General features: G+C 35.3%; 1 long non-coding RNA gene across 1 annotated transcript; it reads left to right on the top strand.

The window, feature by feature from the left end:
• The first annotated feature begins 6,157 nt into the window (after nt 1–6,157).
• LOC123546420 (uncharacterized) lies at nt 6,158–22,935 on the top strand. The gene is made up of 10 exons (XR_008372314.1): nt 6,158–6,449; nt 7,854–8,005; nt 8,647–9,906; nt 11,282–11,448; nt 13,040–13,135; nt 13,659–13,827; nt 16,772–16,911; nt 18,137–18,354; nt 19,091–19,235; nt 20,812–22,935. It is a non-coding gene; the product is annotated as an uncharacterized LOC123546420 (long non-coding RNA).
• Nucleotides 22,936–23,402: the final 467 nt, after the last annotated feature.

Genomic DNA, 23,402 nt, shown 5'->3' with positions numbered 1-23,402 from the left:
AATCTGTAAGTAACTAAGTTTCAAAGCCGTCTTAAGAAATATAGCAATAATTTTCTGATATCGAAATATTCTCCTTTTTTTGATTGTCTTATGATCTGGAGGTCAGTGCCATAAAAACTTTAACCTCATCTTTGAAAGTTACATTAACATTATCAAAAAACTCTTTCATATTATCGACTGTGGTACTTAGTTTGCATTGGAGTATAGCCCACACAGTAGATCAATATGTGCTTACCAGGCGGTGCAAAACAAGGCTCACGTTCTGGAACAGTCTATGTTTTAGCAGGTATGAATGGATACAGCGGATGTGCTCTTTTCTGCACCGAGCTAAAATAATTTCTGCTTGACGAATAATCCTATTGCTATAAAGCCATTTGCCAAGGTTTGGTCTTATTCAATGTAACTTATTGTGTATTGTAAATAATAGATTTAACATCTGGAAGAAGTAGCTTAAAATGAGAATTTTTCAACGAATTTCTGTATGACACGGAAGTCAACAGAAAACAATATTATTATTTGTACACAGTAGAATGCACTTATTTAAAAGCTGAAGAGCAATAGGGTTGTCATCTTTCATGCCATCTATAGCTGGAAGAGGTGAAAGTGAATCAGAAAATATAATTAACTGGTTTTTAATTCATTAATGCAGTTCAATGCCAAATCAATGGCCTTTAGTTCAGCTGAAAAGAAGGAGGCTCCGTTTGGTATTCGGCCCTTTAAAGTGTGCTGTCCTGTTACAGCTGTCCTGTTACTTTGAATAATGGATTAGTCTGTAATCCATTTTCAATTTTGAAATAAAGATAAAGGAAATGATTGATGATTTGCTATATTTCCAAGGGTACTCTCAACTGAACATTTCTGACCCTGAAAGGGGTTCGCACTGAACTAATTAATCTAAGATAGGATTGTATTTCCTACTGAAAAAAAAAACATATATTGAACTTAAATATGATACAAGTATATTAACATTCAAAGAACAGCGGTAAGCTATGCATTAGTGACGCAGATACAGATACAGAAACAAATTTTATTTAAAGTCGGTGTTACATATATAGACAACATTAGCTATGTATAGCTACTGACCGACATAAATAACAAAAGTATATTTAATAACATAATAGAAGTGTACCTATTAAATAGAGTTACAACATTAGCAAATCACAGTTAATGAGTAATACATGAGTTATACATACACATTTGGTTAAACCTGAAATACACCTAGGACTAAAAATTAGTTAAATGCAAATATAGGTTAAAAAACTGAATTTGAAAAAGAACACTAATGCGTTTTTTAGAAAATGGTTTAAGACATCTACCACATCAAATCAGATTTATTATGGACTGATTAACAGCTGCATTTCAGAAGTCAATAAAAGAATAACTACTAAAGAGCAGACAAATCATACAAAATGTACTTGTTACAAACTAAAATATAAAGCAAATCAATGAGCAACTAAAACATGCATAATACAAGCAACCAGTATATGCATAATGCTAAGCACACTTAAAATAAAATGGCAGCAGGGCGTAGGCACTTAACATGAAGGACTTAATACTACTCAAGGAATACTTTAAGGTATTATTCAAATGAATTACTTGGTGATTTAAACATTCTGCATAAACAAAAAGAGCTGGTGTTTTTTGTTGTTTTTTGTTGTTGTTTTTTTCACAATCGGTCAAATACCTTAAGAAGTCCAATGGCCCCGAGGATACCAACGATTATGTCTTCGTTTCTGTGAATAGTAATGTGTAAATGAGTGCAACAAGTTAGCAGTCATACAATTTGACAGCTCGAACATAATAAGTGGTTCGATAATGAAATAGCAAGTGGAGCATTTCACCTTATGAGGTGCATTGCCGAGTTAGGATAGTAACAGTAACAGTGTGTCTATATAAACATATTAACAGGTTTGTAAGCCATTAAAACGAGTCATTACTGAAATATTTACTATGCTTCAAAAACTATGGATTTCAATAGAAATGATGCATTTGTTAGTTGTAAACTTCCTTCTTGATAATGGCGTTTGTGTTATCTTTCCAGGACTTATCATTACAAGTAAAGAAGCGGTTGTTTTGCATACATGAAACAAAGAGTCGTTTTCAATTTGCTTTATAATATTTTGTATTCTTTACATGATATTGATTTCGAATGTCATGGTCTTAATATTTGGAGTTGATTCTGTAGAAAATAATATTTTGACTATGTGTAACGTGTATATTAATGCTCTAGAAAGTGTGGGTCCCTGACTGTCATATCTGTTACAAAAGTGAAAATTATTTCAACTTAAAGTTGGTTTGAATAACCTCATAATCACTCCTCACTGTCAGTGGATACCGTTTTGAATGATCATACTAAAATACATGCATTGAAGAAAGAATAAACTTACAAGTAATGTAACTGTATGTACGATTCTCATTTCGTGGGATTTTGTTAGTTATGTTACAGTTCGTAGTTTAAGTGGATAGCTAACTTCATGTAAGCACAAACCGTATGTGCATAGAACACAATCATAACTTCAGGACATATGTTTAAGAAATGATAAATATGTCCCTATATTTTATCAGTTTATAAAATATGGGCAGGCTTTCCTAGCACGAGTGATTTAATTATTCGCATCCGAACGACTGCCCATATTTTATTAACTGATAAAATTATTTCATTTTTTCAGCACTACAGTTTAGCTCGATACGTCATTCGGCGGTCCGTAAGCTTTATAAACATCTCCCCACGGGTGGAAAAGCGTTGCATAACGGAATTTTCCGATATTTTCAAATTTTTCTTAGAAGTATAAAGTAGTAACAACTGTGAAAAATCTTATTTTCGATAACATCTTGGGTCTGAGAAATAAATACTTTATTCAAAGCTTCTGAAGTCTATGCAGTTTCTATGAATAAAACATGTGACTGATGATGATACTCGAATACACAAATAGTGAAATACACACAAGGACATTTTGGCATATAAAGTACGTAAACACTGGAGTCTGGACAATTCGAACATGGATTATAAGTTACTTACTGTTATAGTAGTTGAAATTGGCTGCGTGTAAAATATGGAGTGGAGTCGTGGAGTCAATTTTGGAGTCAATTTTTGGGTCAATTTTGGAGTGGAGTCTCTGGAGTGGAGTCTCTGGAGTGGAGTCAATTTTGGAGTCAACTTCTGGTCTGAAGTCACTCATTTCTAAATATTCCAGAAAAGATTGTTAAATTATAGTGTATAAACCAAAGCAAGTGATCCTGTTTTCCAAACTCTGAGCAAAAAAAGTACATCTGCTTCTTTTTTTATACAATAAGGTGTTATCCCTACATATTTGGAGTGTACCATAGCAATGACAAAGATGACCACTTAATTTATGAGGACAACCAATGAATAATGTTACCGTTACCCTCCATATTCCAACAAACCAGTCATATTTATAATGGTACATGATGACAGCTTACCCTGATAAACTGACACAAGAGAATACACACTCTAGTCTCTCCTAATATATGAGGGTAACAAAGGACTGATGAATCTAAGGCCCGCTGACCAATCTTGATTTATCGGGGGTGGGGGAGGGTGTGTGTGTGTGTGTGTGTGTGTTGGGGGGGGGGGGGGGGTGTCACAGGTGGTTACGGGTCGCTGTAACCCATCAATAAATTTAGCAGTATTGATGCTACAAAATTAAAACAAATATTCATCATACCCAAAAGGCAGTTAATAAAAAAGTATAAATTAGAAAGGTAAATATAAAACCATTAAAGGTCCAGTAACTCTTTTAATTTACTTACAGAACATTAATTTTTGTTGATAGTTTTGTGATATATAACTGTGTTTTATTTTACTCTAAAACAACGTTACTATATACCATTCTATGGCATTTAAGTCATTTCTTCACGAAAAACAATTAAATTGAAACATTTCTTATTTTTTTGCAATGCCGTGCTGTATTTCTGTTGTATACTTAAAACTTAAAAAACAATGCTAGGATTATATTTTTCAGCAAAAAATGCCGATATCTTTCTTGGTGAAATAAATGCTACTTGAAATTATAACATCCAAAGTGTTTCTGGGACTTTAATACCCTTGGCAAACCATTATGTTACCAAGAATGACCATTGTCTAAAACACAGACTCTTATAGATCATTTTTAACAAGGAAAACCGTGATGAACACAGTTATAACCAATGTTTTTTTCTTCGACTATAAAATCAAGGAAATATTACATTCCTCAATACACCACAAAAATGATTAAAATTAATTAATTTAAACCAAAGACTTCAATCAAAAATAATTCCCAACATTAAACACCAGACTCCACTCATAAAATTCCTCAAGATATACAGTAAATCTAGCTCAAGAGGCCACTTGTATTTAGAGACCATTTGTCTTAAGACCCATTTTATCAATCAAAGTATTAAGAAAGAGACCGTTTCGTTAAGAGACCACTGTTTAGTGACTCCAGTCCTGAGACTCGACTCTAATGACTCCACTTCAAAATTGACTCCACTCCAAAATTGGCTCCAAAATAGACTCCACTCCTGTGACTCCACTCCAAAATTGACTCCACTCCAAAACTGACTCCAAACTTGACTCCACTCCAGAGACTCCACTCCAGTTACTCCACTCCAAAATTGACTCCAGACTTCACTCCACCACTCCACTCCACGACTCCACTCTATATTTTACACGGTGCCGTTGAAATTTACAGTCTAGACCGGCAAACATTCCCCCACGGTAAATATAATCTGAAAAGTAGATCCCTCGGAAGCACCGAGAACAATGCAAACAGTGAAAATTGCAGACTCGGTTTGATTGAGTCTGTTCATGAGCAGTAATGGAAAATGCAACACTGCTCACGCCCCCTAGCACCGGCTTAAGCAGTATTCAATCTTCAAATCTAAATGAGTTGAAATCAATGATCCCGAAGGACCAGAAAATATAACAACACTGAGATGAAGTCGGGGTGACTTTTTACGGCCGCCACACAACACTTAACACCCGCTGTTGTGAAGTAAATATAATCTGAAAAGTAGATCCCTCGGAAGCACCGAGAACAATGCAAACAGTGAAAATTGCAGACTCGGTTTGATTGAGTCTGTTCATGAGCAGTAATGGAAAATGCAACACTGCTCACGCCCCCTAGCACCGGCTTAAGCAGTATTGTATCTTCAAATCTAAATGAGTTGAAATCAATGATCCCGAAGGACCAGAAAATATAACAACACTGAGATGAAGTCGGGGCGACTTTTTACGGCCGCCACACAGCACTTAACACCCGCTGTTGTGAAGTAAATATAATCTGAAAAGTAGATCCCTCGGAAGCACCGAGACTCCACTCCAGTTACTCCACTCCAAAATTGACTCCAGACTCCACTCCACTCCACGACTCCACTCTATATTTTACACGGTGCCGTTGAAATTTACAGTCTAGACCGGCAAACATTTTCCCACGGTAAAAATTGATTCTAACTAATAAATAAATATCAGTAAGAAATTGTTTGTCTTGCAAATTGTATTACTAATATCTAGCTCTGAAAAAAATGAGTAGTTAAACGGCAAATAATGGAAGCAGAGTAGAATCTCTTATGTTACAATCGTAGGGTGAAATGGAGCAGCTACATTTTATCGAAGATTCATATATAGGCTGTTTGCTATATGTTTACATAGCAGTTGCTGTAGATCGTGTTAGAATAAGTGGCAAATGACAAAAATTAAACTGTTTGTCATTTTCATTTATAGAACCATATTGTGCTAAAGATTGCAATTCCATTTATAAAGATGTTATAAATGTAGTCAACAAATTGATTCAAATGCTTGAAGACGAGATAAACAATATTTCATGTTGCGTGAAAGCATAATTTATTGTTTTACTTCCCACCAGATTCTAGCCATTTCATTGGTTGAGTAGTGTCACGTGGTTGCCTTCTATATTTCTATAGAGGGTCAGTGGGTGACCCTACATGAGAATTGCTACTTTTTGATGTTTTTCTTAAAACGACGCCATCTTGGTTTTTGAGAATAACTGCAAAAAAGACATATTTATGCAATTATAATTTTATAAATGCGCTTTTATTAGATACGTGAGACCATGGTACAAATGTATAGTGTATGCATACCGTATTTGCAATTACTACAAAAAAGATTTTATAACGGAAACGCTTGGAGAAACGGAAAGTGACTCATGTTAGCGTTTGTTTAGGATTTTAGCTTTCTTCACTTCAATCTAGAAATATAGTGCATCTGGAATGGAGTGTTATTGAATAAAATCATCGAGGAAACGGGTTGCCTATTTGTTCTGTCAAGCGGCATGTGTATAAGTGACGTCTATCATTTGCTTGGTAAGGATGGGTAAATCCGGCATGCAACTGACATGACTGAACTTCGGACAAAATTTCACTTGGCAGCAAATTATAATTATTCATTAATGTTCGGCAGAACAGAGAGGTCGGGCACAAAGCAAAACAAGGTGAGCCTTTGTTTTTCAGCTCTTACTTTATAATATTTTTGATTTAAAAGACCTATTTTTGTAATGGTTCGGCGTATTAATGTTTAGATTTCTATGCAAGGGAGACTCAGATCAAGTTGGTTGTAAATTTTGAATTTAATTAAAGAATGATTTTAGATCAAAAGGTAGGATAAATAGAACAATAGGTTACTGTCTTATAAATTTAAATTTATTAAGTGAGTAGGAGAAAATATTAAAGTCGATGCTCTGCAGAAAGCTAAATTCCTGAACACTGACCTGATAAAGCAAAAAAGAAGTAATTAAATGGTCGATAAAACAAATCAATTATTGGGTTTGTTCGCCGAGCTCTCTATAAAGCATACTGACCCTACATATTTCCGTAGAGGGTCAGTAACAAACCCAATAATTAATAATGTTGTCTGCTTATACCAAAGTAATAGCACTTGAAACGAAATTTCTTGTCGTGACTCACCTCTTATAATTTCCCCGCTTTAGTAATAATTTCAACTTAAAGGTATGGCGTACTTTTACACAAGCTTATATTAATAACTCGTTCTTATAAAGACAACATCATATTTAACAAGGCCAATAAGTCATTAATATATAATTAATATCTATTTCATGACTTAATGTTCGTTTGTTACCAATGGCCGAGTAGTAGTTGCTAGATGACCAAATTTCTATTATTTTTTTTTAATTTACTGTGAAATCATTGATATTCGTGGGGCTAATTTTCGCAACTTGGTCACTCCATAAAATCAAACCGGCAAAGAACAATTCAAATACACGCTAATTCATCTTCCGAATTGAAACCCATGAATTCATATCTCCATGAAATAGCCGATTTGGTCGGAAACGCGATATTTAGAGCTCTTGAAATTTAATGACTTTACGGTATCATATTATGTAAATTCAACAGTCAGTCATTCACTAGCAAGGAGTGAGTAAACAACACTAAACCCTTGCCCACATTTTAAGGACGTTTTTACTGGGAAAAGTTTATGATTTTAATTGATGGCTTTGAAGATACATGTTGGAGTCTCAGCAGTTCCCTTGCAGATAGTTAGCAAGACAGTAGGCGCAATAACAGCTTGATATTTCAAGGCTTAGATTTTATCGGCTTAGATATGGTTTAGACTATATAATTTGTCGCAAAAGAAAGTTATTTAATTTAAGGATATCAGTTTGCAGTTTCTCTGTCGCCATATAACCTATAATTGTGTAGGTGCGACGTTAAACCCAACAAAAACAAAATTTACTGGCTTAACTTCTAAAATGAATAAAATAACTAAAAACTTCACTTAAGTATAAAGCGTGCTGTACAGCAATGCCTACTGTTACAGTGACTGTAGATGTAAAATAATAGTTTTAGCCTCATTCATCAAATAAATCTTTGAATTACAGATGAAGATGTGATCGAAAGTGTTATAGACGAAAACATTTCGCTGAGGGAGTATCAAAAGGAGCTGGCTGAAGAAGGAATGAAAGGTACAAACGTTGTTGTAATGGCGCCTACAAACACCGGCAAGACTAGAGTGGCTTGTAAAATAGTGCAGGTAAACATTGATACATACATATACATTTATATGGAAGTTGCTTTCTTAAGATATAAACACAGCGACTGTAATGATACGTCAGCAAACATTATCAGTATCCTTCATCTGTTAAATATACTTACACTAAACGGGGTGGTTGAACAAACTCATACTTATAAATCAATGGAACTTAATTTATAAGATACTACAGATCAGTTAAAATATATCTTAAAAGTGATATTCAGGAATTTGTCATGAACTAGATGTATCGTGTAAAAATACTAAACGAGAATGATATTATTTCATGAAATGTCATTTGCAAAACATGACCTAATATGACGAAATATCGCCTAATCATGATAGTTCTACTTTCAGTTGGAGGAAAAATTAGGATAAGAAGTGATCGATGTGTTGTAATTAATTTGTAATTGTATTGGATATTCAAACCTATTGTTCTGACATCCTTCCGCCGTTCAAACACATACATTAAGCAAGTAAGGGGTATTTCAAAATAGCATAATCGGATGTATTTTTCTCTGAGAACTTGAAAATGCAAAAGAAGCATATTATTTTATAATTGATACATAATTTTGACACTTTATATGACGCGTTTTGTAGACAGTTGAGGCATAGCATGTTTATGTATGTTTTGTTTGTTTTAGGAACTCTTGCGAAAAAAGAAGGACGGAAAAGTGATATTTTTAGTTGAAAATGAAGCCTTAGCCTTCCAGCAAGGAAAGGTGTTTAGTAAACTTCTCCCTGCTTACATGACTAAAGTAATCAGCGGGAGTGTCTTACATGTAAGAGAGAAAAAGCAGTATTTGAAGGACTTCATACATATGTAAGGCAAATCAACTTCGTCAAATTTTGTTTTGAACCTTGTACTACGTGTCACGTTTGGTTGTGTAAAAGTTGGTAAGGAAGATTTCATCAGGAGTCACCCACTGCCAAAATAAAGGCAAAAAAAAAGACATAAAAAGTGATACAATAATGGCTTTCATTTGATATGCTGAGCAGAGTGTCAATTATATTAATGCCTATTTAAAACTTGTAAGATCTATTCTGTTTATATTCGTTGTCAATTCAAATTAAATTTTAGGTGTTAACATGATGAGGTAAAAAGATGAAAACAAAATCAACATTTTGAATGAGGTATTTCAAAATTTCAAATCGTACTGTAAAATCACAATTGCTTCACCTTGAGTTGTTTTCCGATCTGGCAACTTTTAGAAAAGTGAATTCAATCATTATTAACCTCATATACCGCATCGCATTCTCGCTAAACCAACCTCTTCTTTTCCCCTCACCATGAATGATATTAAAATTAAACATTAGCAGTTGTGCGATACATGTCCAAAATTATGTTGATATTAATATTTTACTTCAAGTTTTTACAACAGGATTTGGCAGAACTACAAAAAGTTTGCATTTTAAAGCATTAAGAGTAAGAATAACCTTCCTCTCTTCCGGGAAAAGATTATAAGACCCTCTTAGGTAACAAGTCATTTGTCTTTCTGCCTTAAAATCCACAAAGGAAATCAAACAACTTACCGAATATTCGTGAGAATTACCTTTAAAACACAATTGAAAAAAAATGAAAGGATGAGCAAAGTATTCCTCGATGCGCTTGTGTTTGATAATATAGTTACCACTGGTATTTATGTTAAACATAATTCATATCTTAATTAATTGCATACAAGAGAAAATGTTCACTGTCTTTTCAGAAGAGACATACTAGAAGTTACAGCTCAACTTTTGCTCAACGCATTGAAAACGAATGAAATAGACGGTCTCGCAATATTTTCGTTAATTGTTTTGATGAATGTCACCACACGCACGATCTACATCGTTACAATGAAATCATGGGTCGCTATGTGGACCGTAAATTGCAGGGAAATGTTGCTGTTTCTCCGCTTTTACAGGTTTGTCACTTTTGCTTTACCTTTTAACGTTCCAACTAAACTAAATCATGCAACATATTTTCTGGAAAAAAAATCTAGAAATGCAGAAATATAAACATGAAGCTACAAATAAAGTAACATTCCATCGAGTGTCAATTATGTTACCCTAGAGAGAAATGCAGTGAACTCTTCAGAAATAAACTGATTAAGAGAAATAAAGATAGGTGAGATAGCAACAAAACGTTTTACTGTTAGGCCTAAACTTCGAAATTTGATATCATAATAAGTTTGACAGTATAATAAGAATTATTAAATGTGAACATAGGAAAATTGATTCTACAGCAAATGTTATGCAATGTTTTAATTTTACCTATGTAGAACACAAAATAATGCATGCACTTGCAAGCAGGAACTTTCCGCCCGACTTTTGTTATGTTTTTCGTATGATGGGACACAATTTAGGATTCATTACAACTCAAATTTAGGAATTCTAAAGTCACTTACAAATGTCTCTCTAAAGTAAAAGTTACACTTTTATATTCCCACTACGTTGTTAAATTGTTAAAAATATGGTTTTGATGTGTTTATACTCAGCCATCAAGACAGATTAAACCATGATAACAAGTAAATAATAAACAAATGGTAAAACTCTTCACATAAAACAATCTTACACAAAACGATTACTTTTCGGATTAAACTTATGTATCTTATACGTTGGTGGGCTTCCGTGGTCGAGTGGTTACGATCACTAGCATCGAATAACTCGCCGTTGCGGGATTGAAAACCCACAAAGGACGAATAGTTCTTTCACGAGGCGAAAGTATCCAGCTTACTTAGGGAAGATCAGTGATTCTACCAAGATACCCGCTCGTGCCTGAAATGATGCCAGTAGGGGCATCTGAAATTGTCCTCCACCATTAAATCTGGAAAGTCGCCATAGGGCTAAAATTGTGTCGACGTGACTTAAAAACCCAGCAAAACAAAATGCCATTAGCATATTTTTATGATTTTTTATCTTATTGAACATTCAGTATTGCATCATAAAACAGCATTTATGAGATAATTCTCTCTTCTTTTCAGAATATTACTGTTTCGTATCCCAGATTGAAGGTATAATGGGAAAACAGTAGGTGAATATTTCTTAGTGAAAAGCCAAGTAGTGGTGGCCAGCGATCCTAATACATACAACAATGTTTCCACAGTTTAAGGTCCTACTTTTGTTTGCGATCTACTACACGTACCAAGATATTGATATAAGAATGAAAACCACTTCATTGTATGCAGAATATATATTACCATTTATGAATATGACTAGAGCACGCTCTCTACATGAAAACTAGTGACCATGTGATTTGTTGCCATAACTAGACCGACTTTTTCTTTTAACTTTCTTCAGATTGTGGGCCTTGCAGCATCGTTGGGAGTTGGAGGACATACAGATCCTAAAGCGGCCATGTGTCATATGAAGAAACTACTAGCAAACTTGGATGCTACATTTTTATGTACAGTTAGGAGAAACAAAATGGACTTACAGAAATACATGAAGAGCAAATTTTAAAGAGCGTAATGATTTTTTACATTTTATTACAAGCGAACCAACAACTAAATTGTTCAATATATAAGCCACACAATAGGATACATCTTATCTATTTAACACTTTTCAGTCAAACATATTAATTTTACAGGTTTTTCAATAACAATACATATGAGAAGGTATGCAGAAATTTCAGAATTAGACTTAGGCAAGCTACAACAACAGCACGCCGTAGTATGTTACATAATTGTGGAAAAATGTAATATGAAAATACGTTACACTATTTTAAGGACGCTCGCTACAGTTTCGTAATTTTTTTCTCAATAATAGATTTTGATGAAATGTTTTGTATTAAAATATCGTGTTATGATGTATTGAAAAATGAAATAAAAATACTAGGTCACCAGCTTTGTTTCAATTTAATTTGCCTCTAGATATGGTGCTATTTTTAACAATATTCAAAATTTCTATAATCCTAAAATATATTTCAGTAAAATACAATAATCGGCATAAATTTGATATCTAAGCATTTTTATAACGGAAAACAATATATCTATTTGAAACATGCTCAGAGAAATCCAATTGAAATGATTTTGTAAAGAAAGGAATACTTGTTCAGCAGACCCAAGGGCTATTTTTGCATATTTTTATCAATTTTAAGTTGGTACTTCTGCTATTTTATTGAGTTTCACATAATAGAATTTAATCGAACTCTGCACATACCTTTGGTTATGTCTACCTAATCTAAAACAAAAAGAAAATTGATAGGTCACCATATTAGATTTCGCTTATATCAAATTACAGCAAGGTGGGGTGTGGCGGGCATTTATACAACACAGGTTGGTACAAAATACTCTTTCAGTGTTTGAGCAAATGACTTAGAAATATATCAAATTATCAAACGGCAGATTTCTTAATAAGCCGATTTTAAGGTGTTTCTGAAGCATTTTGATGGTATAGAACGATGAAAGTTTCCGCCTTTCTACGAACAAAACCTATAGTTTACGAATACGGATGTACGGTATGGGTACGGTACGGGATTAGAAACAGCTGTGACTCAATGCAGGGTTGGAGCGCCGGTATAAATTACAGACTCCAGTATATGTCGGACTGAAGCAATTTGAACTAAAAGTACTTTAAATGTATATATTTATTAACCATGGTGATACTTACCCTAACCTTTAGTCAGTATATTATACATAATGCATGCGAACATACAATAATTTGCGAATTTTTGCCGTACGCGACATTAGATAATCACTTCTGGGCATGCGCAGAAGACCGCTCCAAATCTGCAGTGAGGTACATCGATTAGAAACACAACCACATTGGCACGGTGTTGGGGTAAATATCGACCCGTCCGGAAAAACTGTAGCGAGCGCCTTTACAGCTCTACTGTTAAACGCCAACGTCATCCATTGAAGTTTACCGCTGAAACACGAACCGTGTATGTACATTACTTTGCTTACCTATGCTGGTAAGAAAACAGAACACCGCAAACTCGATGATAGTGATAATTACTCTACAGATGGTTGAAATAAATGAAAACATAATTTATGCATATAGTTAGAGCCTTTGTATTAGTTTTGAAATGAAATTCAGGTATGTTTCGTCAATTAGATATTGTGCCGGCTAAAAAGAGGGTCAACGACATGTACAGGAAAGCTGTCTTGGAAAACATGCATGCCATAGATCAATATATGATTACCCATCCAAGTAAGTTGAAATAAAAAAATGTTTAAAATAGTAAGTAAGATCAATTAGTGTTTCATTTTTTGTGAGCGATTATTATTGCTGGGTACTCAACTGTTTGTCATCTTTCAGAATATACATTTTGCTTAAATCATACACAGGAGACATCAGACCACCAAATAGAAATAGCATTTAGTCACACCTTTCTTCAAAATCTCGGTGGATCTTCACCAAGTATAACCTGTAGAAACTTTACACCTACCTCTATCAAGTTTGTACATAGCTCCAATTTTTTAATAAACACATTGAAAGCCATTAAGCAGATGTTAATTTATGAACTGTGTTGGCTGTTCCCAATCTTTATCTGAAGTTTCCTTTTGATATATGTTCAAGTTTAACGTATCGTTAATTGAAGTTTCCTATTAGTAAGCAATTGGTACGACCTAATTTTTGGTACCACGACTTATTTAACAACATATGTATAAAACTACTATAAATATGTTGCTACATTTGTAACCATTCTTGTTTCTTTTCATTGTTTTTTCAGGTTTGGCAGAACTACCACCCATGACCGAATTAACTGATAAATGTCGTTTACCATCCACCGCTGGTGATGTCTCATTTCAAAACTGGCTCAGTGATTTTAAAAAGGCGTTAGTGATGTTTCTTCGGAGCGTGTTCGCAGAATGATGTTTCCGTGTTAGGAACATTTGCAGGTATTCATAGATTTTACGAGTAATGAATTGGATATTGCTTGAAAATAACTCAAAAAATTGTTTACTGGCTAAAGTTTCAAAGATATTGATACTTACTACATAGTTATAAACTTCTTTAGTTTGGCCATACAAATTGCTCAACTTTGCAGCGTCCGACTTCCCCATTAGGTTAGTACTTAAACCCATTATTGAAACTTTATAATAACCTCTGTATTTTTAGTTGTATTGTGTTATAGAATTATGAACGGAAGCATACATTTTAAGATCATACTTACATTTATTGTGTGTGTGCGTGCGTGCATGTGTGTGCACGGTTCCTTAGCCAAAGCCATATGAGTTAAGTCGAATGGTGTTGGTAGTGATGTTGTTTTGCAAAAGAAATCGTGGTTTTTAGAAACCGATATTGGCGCCAGTACAATTCCATAGTAAATAGTTAGAAAGCATGTATACTTGCTATAGTGCGTTTTTGATCTGCTGTCAACAAATTACTAAATGCAGCATATAATACTAAGTCTGTTCTGCGGCACATTTACGTGTCCTTTGATTGAGCGATCAGGCATTTAGATTTGCCCGTCCGTCCTTCTGTCAGACAAATGTTTTGTGTCACACATATCTTGAATATTTCATGCCCTAGAAAAAAAGAAAAAACAATTATAAGCATTTAATTTAGAGTCCCTAGGATGTGTAATGTAGGACCAGTCTTTGTGAGCACACGAGAATGTAAAATGGCTTGTCAGAAGACCAAAACGTGTATTACTAATATCTAAAGTAAATGAAATAAACTTGTTTGTATTGTGTTAACTTTTTGTTCATACATGCGCTAGTGTGTGATAATAAAGACACCACATTTTTGCAACGTGAATATTCCTGTAAAAACAGTTTGTCATTGGTTTGAAATATTTACATATCAAATTATAGATTTGATCAGATGAAACACATTTTGTCCTATTTTTTTTAAATGCATGTTTTCCGACTGCATTTGACCAAGATAGTAGGATTATTATGATAGTAGCTTGATCTGTGATGCTGTATTCGGCTCGAGTGAATTTTGCCAGGTCGGATGACACGAGGAGGGCAAGCACCGAGTGTGATCCGACGAGAGCCGAATACACAACCCCAGATCTAGCTCCTGTTATAATAACCCTTTTATTATATACCTCCACTTTTTGGTTTGTCGTTCTGTTATTGAACAAAATCTTCAGTGATTTGTCGTATTGTTATTGAACAAAATCTTCAGTGATTTAACAATTAATCGATGTAAAACTAGAACTGAGTGTAGTTTTTTGTGTGCGCTATTAATAGAACTCTGTTAGGTCATGCATATTAAATGAAAGTATTCCGGCAACATACAATGCAAAAGGTAAATTATGGATTTTTTCTGCCTGTTCGTATTTACTTCTAAAATACCAGCCGTATTTTTGACAGGGTTAATATAGGTATATAACAAGTTAAAGCATAACAAAAGTTCCTTCTACGGCACATCTATATAAATATATAATGACAATCTTGTAAAATTTTGGTTGCAAAGTCTGTTTTAAACATTGGTCATCAGTGTCTTGAACCCCAGGATTGGATGCAAGGACAAGACCATTCTACCTTATTGACATATATTCGCTTCATTTTCTTCTGTTTTACATCCTAATGTAGTGATCTGATGCGCTAACAGTCTACGTCCCCGCACACAACACACTTAGTGGTCATTGATCAAGCAATTCATGGCTTTAATAGTATCTGTCCTAAATCTCGTGAATGTGACATCCGGGCATTCGATGTGTGAATTTGTTGCGCACAATGAGAGGATCGCAATGGGTTTGTTTTCACATATTGACCATGCATTCGAAGGTAACGACGTATGTTAATCTTTGTGACAAATAAGATGTTTGGCATGTTTCAACAACGCCACTTTTCCATCCTCGGGTTTAGTAATATGTAATCCGTGGAGCGCGTTCAGCCAGATAGGATAGTCACCTCAATTAGGAAAGAATAATTTTAACGTCAGAGGTTATTTCTAAGGTCACGGAGTTTGATTGGCCAGCTTGTAATGAGAACAGGTGACATGGGTCATGGTAATTTTCCAACTGTATTTGGTTAAATTATAAAACGTTTTATTAAAAGAGGTTACGACCCAACTGTTTTGAGACATACCGCATGTTTAGTGTTCAACTCGTTTACAGTTGGACACTATGCTTCCCTCTTTGATTGTGCCTGACGGTACATACGTTTCTGGTTCTTAAGGTTTGCTTTTTATATAATTATACATTTATTTATTTTATTTTGTTGGGTTTTACGTCGCATCGACACAATTATAGGTCATATGGCGACTTTCCAGCTTTTTATGGTGGAGAAAACCCCAGGTGCCCCTCCGTGCAATATTTCATCACGAGCGGGCACATGGGTAGAACCACCGACCTTCCGTAATATATAAATATACAGGAGCATTTTTGTGTTTTACATGCCATACCTTTTTGTTTCCTTTACGTTTGTTAGAGATTCACCTGGCGGGGATTACTTTTATTTACACTGTCCCGTGTCTTTGGAACATGGTGGGTGTAAAAGTGAGGTTGGGTGCGCACCATAAACCAGTTTAAGCTCCTCAGTGGTGGTTTTGCCACTGACCGTTCCAAGGCGGTGCCCCACTGTGTTCCTTTATTTGTTCGTTTTGTCCTAACGTGTCTGCTTTGCGTGTGTGTGTGCGTGTGTGTGTGTGTTGGTCATGTGCGTCCGCGTGCTGGGTAAACGTTTTGGGAGGCTGCGTTTTTGGAACGTGACGTTCCCTGTTTGATATTTATCCTTGTTTTTTACCAATTCTAAGTGTAACAATAAAAAGCAGTATCATTCAGCAGATAATCTGGTATTCGAAGTTGTGTTTTAATTCACGCCAGTTTGTGGATACATTTCTAGTGTAACTTTATTTTTAACTGTTTTTTATTTATTTATTTATTAGATGTACAACAAATCATTGATGATTCATGCTGATGCTAGAATTAAAGATGCAAAAGCAGTTCTTGTAGAGTTTATGAACGAGCATCAAGAAAAACTTGAGGACAACGAAAACAGATAAGATGCTCCTAAGACTATACGAAAGTAAGTTACATCTTGTATAAGACAAAAAGTTATGTCTTACTTTGTTTATTTATTGGTACAGCAAACGTTTGGATTAAGCCTCATACTGTATAACTGTCAGTATTTTATATTAATTTACATTAGGTCTATCAAAGTGTACCATTCTAATAACATTATTTGGACTTTTACTACGTTGGAATTTCATAATACTGATGTTTTAGTTAAACGTGTAAAGGTAATATCTGAATAAAAGCAACAAAACTATTCGTATTTAAAACAATATCTCTAATAATTATTTTTCTATTATCTTACTAGAATGTACCTGTTTATTACGGCGGTTGATATGTGCCATTTCGTCATTTCGTTCTGTCGCAGCGACACAACGACAAATCTCTTTGTGGCACTCCACCGAGTGTCGCCCTGCCAAACGTCGCCCGCCGAGCGTTGCCTCGCCGAATGTCGCCCAACTAAATGTCGCCCCGCCGAACGTTGCTCCGCTGAATGTCGCCCCACTAAACGTCGCCCAACCGAATGTCGCCCCGCAGAACGTTGTCTTTTCGCCTTCCAGAATATCATGATAGTATTAATTAAATTGGGGATAAAATTTTGTAAGATTGTAATAGGTATATATTTTTGTGACACCCTAAGTGTTACCAGAGGAAATAGCTCCGTCATACATCCCCTCTTCTCCCCAACCTCTCAGCACTAACCCCCAACCTTTACTCCATCAGTGAGTCCATCAGTGACTTGGTAATTACAAGAATTCTTTTTCATGAAATACAGAAAGATGAAGGGTAATATGCGTGCGTGTATGCATGCGTGTGTGCGTCAGCCTGCCTGCCCGCCCGGTCATATTATAACTTTGTCGCACATTGGGAAAATACATTATGCTTGCCTCATTGGATGGATTGTCGCGAGAATACATAAGATCTCTATCAGAAAAGTCAATGTCACACTTGGCTGAGAGGGGTAGGCAAGGTTCATATCAGATCTTATTGGAGCAGTTACTTTAACACTCGAATATATTTTTTTATTCCCGCAATTATACAGCTAGCGCCTTGCTAAACTCAGGCCCTTAGGTCAAGCGGTGCGATGTTTTGCAGGTCGACGATTGCCACATTGGCGGGACGACGTTTGACGGGGCAACCTTCCTTATATGGGCATTTTAAGAAGCAGGTTTCAGATATATAATAATGGATATCGAAGTTATAAGCATCACCTCACTATACTGCTCATTTTAATACAGATTTGAAGGCCCAAACCTTCGATGCTGAACCGGAAAGTCCAAAATTGTTAAAACCCAAGGAATTGATCAACAACACACTTGGAAACAACGATCACACAAGAGGAATTGTGTCCGTAAAACTCGTGAGCTGGCTAAAGCACTTTTGAATGAAACGGATTCTCTGAAGCCATTAAATGCCAAAGAGTGTGTTGGTCAGGGAATGTCAAATGAAAAAGGAGGTATGTGAATGAAATGGTATTCATCCGTTACCCATTTTTCGGTACAGTTCTGCCAAACGTGACTGATACACGTTTAAACATGTCATAGGAAGGACGGGGGACAGGCGGACAAACAGTCCGCAATAGCCGATCGGAACTTCCATATAATATTGTTTAGAAAGCAAATACACTTAACAAGACTTCCGATGCCCATACAGTCACTTCCTATCGTGATGTGTTCCTTGGTGCAGAATAGTTATAGGTTATTAGATTTGTTTCAAGAAATAAGCACGAGTTCTGCAGCGGAGTATTGCGCTACTTTTTTGCTCGCAATATTATTTCGCCAAAAATCAAGTGCACATTTCTCGATACAAATCTAATAATCTTTAAATTACATACGCATTTACACTTGTTATTATTTTTAAAATGATATATTTTTTGTTCATTAGCCGGAGTAAAATTGAAAATGTCGTCCTTAAAGATATTTTAAACGCGACGATGCACACGAAACTGATGTCACCAATGAAGCCACGCAACCGATATGACATGTGAACGTCAATATTGAAAATATTAACGTTTCAGGTTCCATTATAACTTAACGGAGTTTATAAATGAGTATGTTATAGTCTATTTATTTTAGGCTCGTGCGTTTATCTTTAAATAACTATGTCATGCTCCTTTTTACGAATATCTTCAATAAAAGTTACATTAAAGTAAGTTATCTAAATGAGATTTCTTTATTTCACGGAATAACAAGACACAAGCAGAAGAATGTGTTGGAATACTTCAGAGTCGGACACCATAAACTCATTGTTGCTACGTCTATTGTAGAAGAAGGTTTGGACATTACAAAGTGTAACCTGATCATGTGACAAATGAGATCGTTCGATTACAGTCTGGAGGTAAATATAATGTCATGACTTGCCTCAAGCGGGCACCTATACTGTGTTTCTCAACTTTTAACCAATGGTCTGTCTCCTTGGTGGCTGAAAATGTAAGTCTTTGAAGTGCACATAACGGAATCTGGTAGAAAAGGATTGAAATAAGTATGTTTCGATCTTTAAATTGGCAAGCAGTGTCTTGGTTTTCAACCGGATACTACTGTTTTCTAATGTCTAAGTATACAATATATATAGGATATTTTTTTCGTTATGATATGTAAAAACACAATTACATCTGTTTTCTTACAGACTATAACTTCATGTATAGTCTTCATTATTAAGCTGTAATACGTATGTTTGGAAGCCTCTCTCCAGTTCATTTGATATTGTTAATTTTCTTATTTTACATTTTAATAATTCATTTTACGGTATAAAATACAGAACATTACAATGTAAACCGGCTTTACACGATTACATTCAGAAGACATTTTTGTACATTTTCGTTTAATGGTTGATATTATAAAATATTATATGGCGTTATACTATTATACTACATGTATGCTTTTTCATTTCAAGTAGGATCATAAAAAAATATGTTTGAAATGCGAATCGCAACGCTACGGATCTCGCAAATTTTTATATAACAGGATCACCTCTCTGTGCGGTGCAAACTACGCACAAAGAAATCAAGTTAGGGAATCATAAGGTCAGAGATTTGCCCACTGACTTCAAAATCATTAGGGATCATTCACTGCGACTGTGACCGTGACCGTTCATCCATTGACCTCAAATTCGATAAGAGTTTTTTACTGGCCACTGGCAATGTGTCTGCAACGTTTAAGGATCGGTGGTACAAGCATTCTTAAGATACTGAGCGGACACTGTATTTGTACTAGTAGTCACTGTGACCTTGACTCCTTGACTCTTTGACTTTTGACCAACTGACTTTAAAACAATAGTAGTCGTTTACTGCCTATGGGCAAAACGCCTGATAAGTAGGAGGATCGTGGGTGAATGACTTCTCAAGATATTGACCAGAAAATGTTTTAGTACCAACAGTCATTTTGACCTTGACTTTTGACCCTCTGCCCTTAAGATCAGTAGATTCCATATACTATTCATGAGCAATTAGTCTGTCAAGCTTGAGGAGTAGAGGTCATAGCATTCTCAAGATAATGGGAGATAATTGTTTTGTAGTAACAGTTACTGTGACCTTGACTTTTCACCCACTGACTTAAAAATCAATTATAGATATTTGCTGTCTATCGCCAATATGCCAGATAAGTAACAGAATCGTTGGTGAATAGGTTCTCAAGATATTGAGCAGAAAAGCTTTCTGTACTGACCCACTGACTTCAAAATCAAAAGTGTATTTTTATTCCCAATGTGCAATGTCCATATTAAGTATGAGGATTATAGGTAAAAAAATCTTAAGATATTTAGCGGAAACGAAATTGCTAACAGATAGACAAACAGACGACCTGCGTCATCATATAACGCGTCCTTTCGGGCGTATAAAAAGAACATCTATTTTCCTTCTTAGCTTAGAAATTTTGTTTGGAGTTTCACATATGAATTGTGTGTTCTTTTGTTTCAGGAAGAGCTAGAGCTGTTAATAGCAAATATTATGTCTTAACGGAAGAAGGGTCCTAGATAGTTGAGAAGGAAGAAAAGAATAAAATGCTGGAGCAACTCATGAATGAAATTGATCCACAATTACAGACTTATATTGAGACAGATCTAGTTGCTTGGAAGTTACAGTTAATAAAAGTGCAAAAAGGTAACAAGCTTGCGGAAGAAAAACGGGATAAAGAAAGCAAATCGAAAATGACTGACGATGAGAAGGAATTACAATGCTTTAAGTGCAGCAAATTTATTTGCATGTCGTCTGATATCCGTAAAATTTAAGGCACTCAACACGTAGTAATCGACGAAGCAGTACAAAAGCGAATCAGTTGGACTAGAAATCCACTTCCTAAATTCAAAAATGATGCGCTGAAAAATGATGGCAATTCTTTTTGTGGCAACAGCAATTGTCAGCAATAGCTTGGCCGCGTCTGCGAATACCATGGCACAGAGTTCCCACTGATTTCTGTCAGCAAATTTCGCGTAGTTGACAAGAATGGACAAGGAGATACCTTTCCAAAGTGGAAAAGCGTTAACTTTGTTGTTGAGGAGTTTAGTCTTGAGCAATTAGATGAAGTTGTCGAAAAGAGAAATGAAGTTGATATGTACATAGACGAAAGTACTCAAAATATTTTCCTCATCTGTTCTTTAGTGCAGTTGTATTATAATCTCATTATTTGGGTTATTTCATAATGTCTTTGTAACTTTCCCGGGGGCTATCGTATTAACCGGGGCCGTTATATAGTATCATGTTTAAGCATAATTGTGAATCACAAAAGAAAACAGTTTATTTTATGACTTCTGAATGTAATCGTCTTTCAATGAGGAAAATGTCGAGCAGACTACATTTCATGTTTAACTTATCTTCTATGTAATGGACAACATGGACAGCATTGCTGCTATTTTCAAAAAACAATTGGGTACTCGTGCACAAACCAAGTAACGGCATTGCCTGGTAACCGTTTATAGGTTAAAGCTGCACTTGATTCAGAAATTAAATACGTGTTTTCTACCTCCACCTGCCAGAACAATGTGACTTTAGCGAAAGTCCTTCCTTAATCTGCATATTTCATGATAGTAAATGCTGTAAGCTGATGTTCAACCAATGTCTATGTAACTTCCGTGTACCGTTAGGTTTAACATCTTGTTACAATCACCACAATACACGGTTTTAACGCAGTAAATGATTATAAGCTAATCAGTTGCCGGTTCATTATACTACTGTTCAACATAACCGAGACTTTGAACAGTATCCGCATTCACTTCTAAATCAAGGGAAAGGGCACATATAGACAGTCATAAAGTAAGTAAATTCCCATGCCAAATTAATAAGATAGTAACAATTATCCCATTTGATTTGTGACAGGAATTTTGGATTTGATTTAAATAGTTTTCCCCAGGAAGCGCCTTTCGTTTATTTTTAAAGGTCTAGCCTCATTTAATTTCAAATTTCACTTTCAGTGACTTGTTACAGTAATGCGTGTCGAGTCACATTATAGTGCACATACCGCGACGTAACATAGATAAGATAGCAAAGAAGTTTCATTTAGAAAGAGTCTCTGAGCTAATTGCGACAGGATAGCTAATTCTTAGTTTGCCAATATTTTCTTGACCAGACTGCAAAGTAAAAAACGTGCATGTCACTCGAAAGCTTCGGTCTTTTTCATTGTTTTCGAACAAAAGTCATATTTTAATACCGACCTGCCGAGACGGGAATCATATCTTATCAAATGCTTTATTCAAGTGTTGACGAAAAAAATGAAAATTTAAGATAATGTCTGTTTTACTGACAAAATGAATCCTAATACAAGACCTAACATGCTTATTGAATCCACGCTTAACTTGATTGATTCGAGTAGTAATGAATTGGACATCATGCGATCATTTGACATCATGAACGACGTCATATAAGATTCTTTCACTGGTTATAGGTGCAGATGGGAATTTCCGGCCTCGAGGGTAACTGTTTAGGCGGTAACGAGGTTCCTACCGAGTTACCGCCTAAACAGTTACCCGAGAGCCGGATATTCCCATCTGCACCTATAACCAGTGACAGAATCTTTTTCTTGCATACCGATATCAAGATATAATAATAGTCGGACGGCTTTCTTTTTAGAACTATTCTTATAGCAGCGTATTTAAACAAAGCCCGGGAAACCAACGTCCGTAAACAGGAAAGACGTCATGGCGTTTCAAAGACAAATAACAATGTTTAGTTCCGGTTTTGTTTTATCAGTTGCAGCGTAACTTTATGAATTTTTGATAAAATAACGTGTTTTGAATCGAGAAATATACTATCAAGAACAAACAGGAACTGCCAAGGTATTGGATTTTTATTCCGTTTTTCGAAATAAAATATGAATAACTACATAAATCTTCCACATATATGTATTTCGTAATACGTCATTAAAAGCACGAGAGTCATCTTATACCCCGGGGTCTAAGATGGATTTTTCCAGCACCGGTAAAAATACCGGTAATTCCCGTCTGGTATGCAAGAATAATGCTCTCTATAATGGCATATTTCTGCCACGTGATAGCTAGGTAGCTTCGTAAGAGGGT

The sequence above is a fragment of the Mercenaria mercenaria genome, chromosome 9 (genome assembly GCF_021730395.1).
Source record: "Mercenaria mercenaria strain notata chromosome 9, MADL_Memer_1, whole genome shotgun sequence".
NCBI classification, from domain to species: Eukaryota; Metazoa; Mollusca; class Bivalvia; order Venerida; family Veneridae; genus Mercenaria; species Mercenaria mercenaria.
Note: the sequence above shows the minus strand (reverse complement) of the source record. Positions and strands in the feature narration are given on the sequence as shown.